The sequence below is a fragment of the Trachemys scripta genome, chromosome 2, assembly GCF_013100865.1.
Source record: "Trachemys scripta elegans isolate TJP31775 chromosome 2, CAS_Tse_1.0, whole genome shotgun sequence".
NCBI classification, from domain to species: Eukaryota; Metazoa; Chordata; order Testudines; family Emydidae; genus Trachemys; species Trachemys scripta.
In genome coordinates, this window is record NC_048299.1 from 157,286,792 (window position 1) to 157,297,306 (window position 10,515).

General features: G+C 49.1%; 1 long non-coding RNA gene across 2 annotated transcripts in view; it reads left to right on the forward strand.

The window, feature by feature from the left end:
- The first annotated feature begins 551 nt into the window (after positions 1-551).
- Positions 552-10,515, forward strand: part of LOC117873050 — a 24,818-nt gene continuing 14,854 nt past the window's right edge. Inside the window, exons 1-3 of one of the 2 annotated variants that reach the window (XR_004644628.1) lie at positions 552-885; positions 2,469-2,568; positions 9,415-9,492. This is a non-coding gene — a long non-coding RNA (uncharacterized LOC117873050). Of the gene's footprint in view, positions 886-2,075; positions 2,569-9,414; positions 9,493-10,515 lie in introns of those variants that run through there. The other variant, XR_004644627.1, reaches the window with a different exon arrangement.

The window sequence follows — 10,515 nt, forward strand, 5'->3', positions numbered from 1 at the left end:
CTCCTGCTACCCACTGCACTGTGCTGCGGCTCTTCCTTCCCCTGTGGCCGGGGCCCCGGGCCAGTGGTGCCAGAAACCAGCAGGTCATAGCCCTCCTACTTGTTGAAAGTGGAAGGGCCTGGTCCTCCCACTTTTCGCCCAGGCAGACCGCGCCCCCTTCTCCTCCTCTTCCCCTCGAGGCCCCACCCCACGGCCAAGCCAGTGTGGAGCCTGGCCGGGGAGCCTGGGCAGCTGTGCGGAGCTGTGGTGGACACTCCACCTGCCCAGGGAGTGGGGGGCTGAAAGCAATCCCCGGCCCATGTCCCCACTCTCCGGCCACCCGGGGCAGGAGGAGGGTCTGCAACTCCATGCTGGCTCCCAACAGCTGCCCGTGCAGCTCTCCCCAACCTGGCTCCGGCCAGCGGGGCGGGCCTTGGAGCTGCAGCCTGGCCATGGTAAGAGTTACGTGGGCAGCTGTGAGGAGCCATGGAGTCGCAGATCCTCCATCTGCCCCGGGCGGGCGGGGAGCCCTGGGAGCAGGGACACGGGCCAGGGGCTGCTCGGGTCCCTTGCACCACAGGCAGATAGAGAGTCCGCCGTGGCTCCCCACACCTTCCTGCCTGGCTCTTATCCTCTCGTCTGTTATGAGGAGGAGTAATATTGCTCAGAACTGGAAGCCATGGGAGTGGAGTTGGATGCAGGGTGCCGGAGATGATACGCATGGCAGCATGAAACTGCGTATCCACCAGTTTGGTGTGTGATGATCGACTCCAAACTGGTGCACAGTACTCCACCACCGATTACATGGTGGCAAGAGCTGACGTCTGCACAGTTGGAGCACGAGCACCTCATGATGAACCTGCAGTTTGCTAAGAACATTGTAACTTTAGCTGCTGTCTTCTTCAGGTGAGCATGGTAACTCAGTGTGTGGTCTAAGGTCACACCTAGATAGACCAGTTCTACTTCATGCTTCACCTTTTGACCATTGAGATAAACATTCAGTTCTCGGGTTGCGCTGGCATGATGAAGATGGAACAAATTGGAGACTGTTTTTACCTCCCTGAGCAATGGTAACTAGGTCGATGAAAGCATTCTTCCATTGCCCTAGCTGCATCTACACCGGGGGTGCACTCTGCATAGCTACGGTACTCAGAAGTGTGGATTTTTCAGACCCTGAGCAGCCTTGCTCTGCCAGCCTAAATTTTAAGTGCAGCCCAGGCCTCAGTCTTTTGTTGCAGAGGGTATAAAAGAGTAAGGCCTGATCTACAGTTAACTTGTAAGTCGACAGAGGTAGAATATTCAGAGGTGTGAAAAATTCACACCCTTAACATCATAGTTAAGCTAATCTACCCACCAATATAGACATGGCTAGATTGACAGAAGAATTTCTCTGTCAATCTAGCTACCACTGCCCTGGGAAGTGGATTATCTACATTGATGGAAAAACCCTTTGCATTGCTGTAGGAAGCATCTACACTATGGCACTACAGTGGTGTAGTTGCAGCACTGTAGCACCCATAGTGTAGACATGGCCTAAGAGTCACAATAGAGAATGTTTGGGGGATGCTCTCTGATGTCACATCATCCTTTTATTTTTTTTTCCTGAAAAGGTAATACATTACAAGCTGATGTGTGTTACCAGAAAGACAAGCCTTCTGTCCTGGAAACAGAAGCATAGCTGGGGGGGAGCAGGGGGAGTGGCTGCTCCCCCACTGACCACATTCTTCAAAAGTGGCACCTTAGGCACCGACTCTCTGGGTGCTCTGGGGCTCGAGCACCCATGGGGAAAAATTGGTGGGTGCTGAGCACCCACCAGTAGCCCAGCTCCCCAGTCCCCACCCCCCTGCCCAGCTCACCTCCGCCTCCTCCCCTGAGGGCCCCCTGCCTTCTGCTTCTCCCCCTGGCTCACAGCTCTTGTGCCGCGAAACAGCTGATTCGCGGCAAGCCTGGGAGGGAGGAAAGGGAACGCAGCGTGCTGGGGAAGAGGCGGGGCCAGGGTGAGGATTTGGGGAGGGGTCCAATAGAGGCAGGGAGGGGGCGGAGTCGGGGCGGGGCAGAGGGGCAGGGATTTTGAGAGGGGTCCAATAGAGGCAGGGAGGGGTGCGGCCGGGTGGAAACAAAACAGAAATCTGGTAGGAAAGAACATTGAATATTAGAAACATAAAGCCTTTTAAAAATCCATTTCACCTGTCACTATTTTTGTTGTTTGGTTTTTGCATTTCTCTCAATGCTGACAAGGGAAATAAATAAAGTCAGTTCCACCTTTGTTTACAGTCAGGTTCGCAGGGCTGTGAAGTTTGGGTTGCAAACACTGCAGAGTAACCTTTATTTGTTTGAAAACCCAAACTGTTTCCATTGGAATGCTCAGAAAAATGCATCCCAAATCTCTCTTCTGGCCTTGTTTTTACAAATCTAATCTTGGGTCAAAATTTGAGTTGTGTGGTGGATCACTGTTCTCTCCCACAAACAACCTTTGTTCTGTGTCATAGCTTTCAGAAGTTGGCACGTATTCCATAGTAATAAAGTCTGCCCCTGCTACCAGAGGATCTGAACCTGCAAACACTTACACACAAGTTTAATTTTACACAGGTAAGGAGTCCCATTGAGTTCAAAGTTATGTATGTGTGTATTTGCAGAAACTGGGTCAGAGTTCCCTCTATCACAATTTCGATAACGTCAAGGCAAGCTACAAGGCAATGATTTGCTACCAATACTTCAAAACAGGGGTTCCCCAAAAAATCTCCTTAGCTTGTGAAAAAACTAGGTGTGTGGGTGGTTGCTGAAAGGACATTTATTTGCTTCCTTCCTTATGGAAAAGTCTCAGAATTTAATAGGGATTAAACCAATACAGGGAAGACATTAAATAGATTTCTATAGAAATTGCTATAAAAACTTATAACTAAGAATAAAAAACTAGAATTTTTTTTGTAGATGGTTCAAACCATTGTAGCCCACAGAGCTAGCTTTACCTTTTATTTTATTTAGCGATAATGCAAGTAACCTACAGGACTGTATCCTGTAAGACATTCGCTTAAGCAGTTAGGATGAGGCTTGAGGCCTATGAACTTCGTCCGCCACACTTAAGTTTTGGGGAACTGTGAATAGAGTGTTTATGGGGGAAGTTTATACACAACAACACCAGGCAACCGCAGGAATATGAACTAACACAAGCTTTGGGATATTTAAAGTGTTTTGTTTTGTTTTGTTTTTTTGACTAAATGGCGCACTGGAGAGAGGTGATGGATTGATGGCTCTGGTACCTAGAGTCACCTCTGTTCCTGTAGAACAAGAGAGCAGCAGGGCCAGCCAGCCCGCCCCACCCCCTACCCCCATCCATGATTCCCCAAGATAAATCTCTGATAATTTTCATATGACTTTACATTGTGCCTCTTCCTATAACCTTGTAGTGGGTCTACCCACGTGTGACCTCTGTTTTCATGAAACTTTGTATCAAAGCCTCATATAGAAACCTTGTACTGGTGAGCCCAGGTATATGAAAACTTTGTATCAAAGCCTCATGTAGAAACTTTGCATTGCCCTTGGTATAATGTTATAGCCCCTAAGGGTAGAATAAGATAGAAGAAAAATGTCTCTTTGCTAAGAATAGACTAACATTTCCCCCCACCCCTTAATCAATTGCCCTGTTGAATGAATGAGGAAGGCGTGAAAGGCAAGCACCTCCAGACAGCTGCAACAGTTGGAAAGGGGATGGAAGCCAGACCCAAGGACAATAAAACTTGTCAAGTGGGCTCACGTACTTGTAAAATAATATAATTCTTGTGTTTTTATTTTAAGTACCAAATAAATATGTATAACAAATTTAAAAGTATGTAATTAGTAATTTGATATGTCAGGTGGTGCCTTTTTTATGTGTTCATTCCCCCTGATGTTAGAACCTGGCTATGCCACTGCCTGGAAAGACTCAGGATCTGTATACAAACTTAGGTCTCAAAGTCAATGGGGCTCTGTGTGAGCACAAGGACTCTTCTTCATGGCTCTAATTGCAAGATTGGGGCTTGGTTTTTATCTGTGCTGCACCTCTATGATGCTGAACCAGCACATGTAAGATTTGAGGAAAATCTCATTTTCCAGGATTAAGGACATTCACTCTAGATAATGTGGTTTGCCTTTGCAAGTTTGATCTGCTTTTTTGTTTTGCATTGCATGTACTGTATGCTCTTATTCCCTGTGTTATTCACAGTTCCTTAGAAAGTTTAGGTTTCAGAGTAGCAGCTGTGTTCGTCTGTATCTGTAAAAAGAACAGGAGTATTTGTGGCACCTTAGAGACTAACAAATTTATTTGAGCATAAGCTTTCGTGGGCTACAGCATCCGATGAAGTGGGCTGTAGCCCATGAAAGCTTATGCTCAAATAAATTTGTTAGTCTCTAAGGCCTGGTCTACACTACGAGTTTAGGTCGAATTTAGCAGCGTTAAATCGAATTAAGCCTGGACACGGCCACATGACGAAGCCCTTTTTTTTTTTACTTAAAGGGCCCTTTAAACTGGTTTCTTTACTCCACCTCCGAAGAGGGGATTAGCGCTGAAATTGGCCTTTGCGGGTTGGATTTGGGGTAGTGTGGACGGAATTCGACGTTATTGGCCTCCGGGAGCTATCCCACAGTGCTTCATTGTGACTGCTCTGGACAGCACTCTCAACTCAGATGCACTGACCAGGTAGACAGGAAAAGCCCCACAAACTTTTGAATTTAATTTCCTGTTTGCCCAGCGTGGAGCTCACAGGTGACCATGTGTTGCGGATTGTGGGGGAGTTAGGGCCCTGCACCCCTCTTCCCGAGATTCACTGTGACTCTCAGCCAGCCAGTAAAGCAGAAGGTTTATTTAAGGACAGGAACACAGTCTCAAGCAGAGCGTGTAGGTACGACCAGACCCCCTCAATTAGGTCCCTCGGGGAGGTTCAGGGAGCTTGGACCCCAGCTTGGGGTTCCCTGCGCTGCACCACCCAGCCCCAACCGAAACTAAACTCCCAACTCCTCCCGCTGCTCCTCCCCTTTGTTCAGTCTCCCGGGCAGAAGGTGTTAATTCTCCCCACCCCCGTTCCTGGCTCAGGTTACAGCTCAGGTAGCTTCCTTCAAGGGAAGTCCCACATCCCCACTGCAACCCCCCTGCAACATTCCCAGGTCAAATCTGCCCTGCTCCCTGCTCCGTCACACCATGCAGAGCTCATCAGCACCGGTAACCATGATGGAGTCCCAGGATCGCAAAAGAGCTCCATCATGGACCAAACGGGAGGTAGGGGATCTGCTTGCCATATGGGGAGATGAATCAGTGCTAGCTGAACTCTGTAGCAGTAAACAAAATGGCAAAATATTAGAAAAAGTCTCAAAGGCCATGAAGGACAGAGACCATAACAGGGACACACAGCAGTGCCGCGTGAAAATTAAGGAGCTAAGGCAAGCCTACCACAAAGCCAGAGAGGCAAACGGAAGGTCCGGGGCAGAGCCACAAACATACCGCTTCTACGCGGCGCTGCATGCCATTCTAGGGGGTGCAGCCACCACTACCCCAACTGTGTGCTTTGACTCCATCAATGGAGAATCACACCACAGGGAAGCGGGTTCGGGGTACGAGGAAGATGATGATGAAGACAATGAAGATAGCTCACAGCAAGGAAGCGGAGAAACTGGTTTCCCCAACAGCCAGGATATGTTTATCACCCTGGACCTGGAACCAGTAACCCCCGAACTCACCCAAGGCATGCTCCCAGACCCTGACAGCGCACAAGGGACCTCTGGTGAGTGTACCTTTGTAAATATTACACATGGTTTAAAAGCAAGCGTGTTTAATGATTAATGGTTAATTTGCCCTGGCAATCGCGGCCAGTACAGCTACTGGAAAAGTCTGTTAACGTGTATGGGGATGGAGCGGAAATCCTCCAGGGACATCTCCAGAAAGCTCTCCTTCATGTACTCCCAAAGCCTTTGCAAAAGGTTTCTGGGGAGGGATGCCTTATCCCGTCCGCCATGGTAGGACACTTTACCACGCCAGGCCAGTAGCACGTAGTCTGGAATTATTGCATAACAAAGCATGGCAGCGTATGGTCCCGGTGTTTGCTGGCATGCAGACAACATCCATTCCTTATCTCTCTTTGTTATCCTCAGGAGAGTGATATCATTCACGGTCACCTGGTTGAAATGGGGTGATTTTATTAAGGGGACATTCAGAGGTGCCCGTTCCTGCTCGGCTGAACAGAAATGTTCCCCGCCGTTAGCCACATGGTGGGGCGGGAGGTGAAGTGATCATCCCAGAGAATTGGGTGTGTGGGGGACGGGGGGTAGTTGGGTTTGTGCTGCATGTTAACCCGGAAACCGCAGCCCCTCCTTTTACATTGCAAACCCATTTTAAATGGCCAACCCAATGGGTGCTTGGTATGGGAAATGAGGGCGCTGCTGTTTGAAATCATTCCCACATGTTATGAAGGTTAAAAAAGCCAAAAGACTGTGGCTTACCATGGCTGCCTGCAAGCCGAATTCTGTTGCCTGGCACTGCATGAGTGATCTCTCACACCAAACCGGCAGGTCCTCAATATAAGAGGAAAAAAGCGACCTTGTAACGAAAGCACATGTGCTGTGTAATGCGAACAGCAAAATTTAACGTGAAAGAGTGTACCCATTGTTCTCTAAAATGTGTCGTTTTTAACTACCTCTCCCTTCTCCTCCACCAGCTGCAAATGTTCCTCCTTCGCAGAGGCTAGTGAAGATTAGAAGAAGAAAACGGTGGACTCGGGATGATATGTTCTCAGAGCTCCAGATGTCCTCCCACACTGACAGAGCACAGCAGAATGTGTGGAGGCAGTCAATGTCAGATTGCAAAAAAGCACAATATGAATGAGAGGAGAGGTGGCGGGCTAAATCGCGGGCTGAAGAGAGCAAGTGGCGGGCTGAAGAGGATAGGTGGCGTCAGCTTGCTGACAGAAGGCAAGAGTTGATGCTCCAGCTGCTGGAGCATCAAACTGAAATGCTCCAGCGTATGGTTGAGCTGCAGGAAAGGCAGCAGGAGCAGAGACTGCCGCTATAGCCCCTGTCTAACCAACAGCCCTCCTCCCCAAGTTCCATAGCCTCCTCACCCAGATGCTCAAGAACACGGTGGGGGGGCCTCCGGCCACCCAGCCACTCCACCCCAGGTGATTGCCCAAGCATCAGAAGGCTGGCCTTCAATAAGTGTTAAAATTTTAAAGTTTTAATCTGCAGTGTGTGCTTTTCCTTCCCTCCTCCCCCACCCCTCCTGGGCTACCTTGGCAATTATCCCTCTAGTTGTGTAATGAATTAATAAAGAATGCATGAATGTGAAATAACAATGACTTTATTGCCTCTGCAAGCGGTGCTCGAAGTGGGGAGGGGAGGGTGGTTAGTTTACAGGGAAGTAGAGTGAACCGGGGGGTGGGAGGAGGGTTCATCAAGGAGAAACAAACAGAAGTTTCACACCGTAGCCTGGCCAGTCACAAAACTGGTTTTCAAAGCTTCTCTGATGCGCAAGACGCCCTGCTGTACTCTTCTAACTGCCCTGGTGTCTGGCTGCGTGTAATCAGATTTGCCCACTCCAAATTGATTCCCGACTGACCGGTAGCTGTCTGGCATTGTAAGGTTCCACAGGCTATCGCCATTCGCTTCTCAACTGTGAGGGCTGCTCTCATCCTGGTATTCTGGCACTTCAGGGCAGGGGAAAGCAAGTCACAAAGTTCCATGAAAGTGCCCTTACGCATGCGAAAGTTTCGCAGCCACTGGGAATCGTCCCACACCTGCAACACGATGCGGTCCCACCAGTCTGTGCTTGTTTCCCGGGCCCAGAATTGGTGTTCCACGGCATGAACCTGCCCCAGTAACATCATGATTTGCACATTGCTGGGGCCTGTACTTTGTGAGAGGTCTATGTCCATGTCAGTTTCCTCATCACTCTCATCACCACGCTGCAATCGCTGCAATTGCTTCCTAGCCTGGTTTTGCTTTGGCATGTTCTGGCTCTGCATATACTCCAGGACAATGCGCGTGGTGTTCATAGTGCTCATAATTGCCGTGGTGATCTGAGCGGGCTCCATGATTCCAGTGCTATGGTGTCTGGGCTGAAAAAAGGTGCGAAACTATTGTCTAACGGAGGAGGGAGGAAGAGAGGGAGGGGCGAGTGAGGACATGGCTTACAGGGAATTAAAATCAACAAAGGTGGCTGTGCATCAGGGAGAAACACAAACAACTGGTCGCAGAGAATGGCCCCCCCAAGATTGAAGTCAAAACCCTGGGTTTAGCAGGCCGTTGATTTCACGGAGGGAGGGGGAAGCAAATGAATACAGAACAATTCTGGTCCATCTATTTTTTACATCTTAAGCTGGCAGCAGATGGTGCAGCATGACTGTTAGCCATCGGCATCTTCTGGGTGCTTGGCAGAAGATACTGCTAGCCATCATCATCAAGACGGTTCAATAGGACTGCCGGCAGGACTGAGTCTCCAGGAGACAAAACATGTCTGCCCAAGTGCCTCTGACCGAACTCACTGAGGAGTACGAGGAGGACGGATACCAGTCATAATACACCATCCACTGCCAAAAGGCAAGGAGCTGCTGCTGTATAGCAATGCAGCCCCACGTCTGCCAGCACCCAGATAGCCGATGACGGCTACCAGCCATACTGCACCATCTACTGCCAAAAGGCAATTAGCTGCTGCTGTGTAGCAATGCAGTACCATGTCTGCCAGCACCCAGATGACATATGGTGACGGTGAGCTGAGCGGGATCCATGCTTGCCGTGGTATGTTGTCTGCACAGGTAACCCAGGTAAAAAGGCGCGAATCGATTGTCTGCCGTTGCTCTGACGGAGAGGGAAGGGCCTGACGACATGTACCCAGAACCCCCCGCAACACTGTTTTTGCATCATCAGGCATTGGGATCTCAACCCAGAATTCCAATGGGCGGCGGAGACTGCGGGAACTGTGGGATAGCTACCCACAGTGCAACGCTCTGGAAGTCGATGCTATCCTCGGTACTATGGACATGGTCTGCCGACTTAATACACTTAGAGCATTTTATGTGGGGGGACACACAATCGACTGTATAAAACCGATTTCTATAAAACCAGCTTCTATAAGTTCGACCTAATTTCATAGTGTAGACATACCCTAAGGTGCCACAAGTACTCCTGTTTCTTTTTAGAAAGTTTAGTTTGCTTTAGATCTGACTTTTGATTTGTATATTCACGGAAGTACAATTTTATCTATACAGTGTTATAGGCAGTTTTATGATTTTGACCAATAACTTGCAGGACAGAGGTCTTCTGGAGTTTTGGATGGACCTTCTTGTATTTAAATATATTTTAATAAAAGCAAGAATAGGTTTGTCCTATTATTGTAAGCTGTTTTGAGACAGGGAATTAGTAATGTAAACTTGTGGCTTTTTCTAATTTTCTTTCCATTTAATGTCTTGAATTCAGAAACTTCTCTTTTGGGGCAAGAGGAACTTGTTTAACACTAACTACAATAATTTATCCAAGTTAAAAGGGACTGTTTGGGTGAGTAACTATTTATTATTTGCATTATGATACTGTCTGGGGAGCAACCGAGAACAAGGTCCCATTGTGCTAGGCACTGTACAGTGTAATAGACAGTCCCTGCCCTGAAGGGTTTTCAGTTTAAATTGACAGCACAGGCAAAGGTTAGGGGAAAAGACAGAACACACAAGCAGAATGATGGTTTGCAAATGTCATGCTGGTGTCAAGATTGTTTTGTGGGGATCTGATGGGTTGTTGTTTAATTCTTTGGGGGAATTGTTATGGGATTAGCTAAATGGAAACACAGTGGGCAGGCGAAGGCAGGGAGGGGAGCATTCAGGGCAGGCGGAAGAGACAGAATGAGGGCAGCAGTTGTTGGAGTAAGCAGTTGAAAGGCAGAGTCCGAAAGCAGAAAGGATTCTGACATCCATGTCCACAAGTCCCTGTTCCAGCTACTTCTGCATCTGCTCTTGCAGGCTTAAGAATTTCTCAGCCTCCTCCCTTTCCTCTCCCCACCTCTCTCCAAGCTGGTTCCTTCCTGCAGTGTCTTTTCCCCCCAAGCCCACATGACTCAGGTGTGGGGGTGCTGCACAGGTCCTGTGGTCCCAGAGCTGTGTTGCTGAATGTGAGAAAAATAATGATGAGGCGAGGATAATTTCTGGGAGTTGAAAGTAAGGAAAGTGAAACTGAGAGGATTGAACACACAAATGTGAAACTAAATGATGCCTTTCTCTGATTATATTAGGTAGGTAGGTAGGTAGGGTTACCATACTTAACAAATAAAAAAAGAGGACCCTCCACGGGGTCATGGCCCCGCCCCTTTCCCACCCCAGCCCCGCCCCTTCTCCACCCCAACTCGGCCCTAACTCCGCCCCCTCCTCCCTCCCACTCCCAGCCATGCGGAAAGGGCTGCCCGAGCACTACTGGCTTCACGGTTTGCCGGGCAGCCCCCAGACCCTGTGCCCCTGGCCGGCGCTTCCCAAGCGCAGCTGGAGCCCGGGAGGGGAAGCGCCCAGCCGGGGGCGCAGGGTCTGGAGGCTGCCC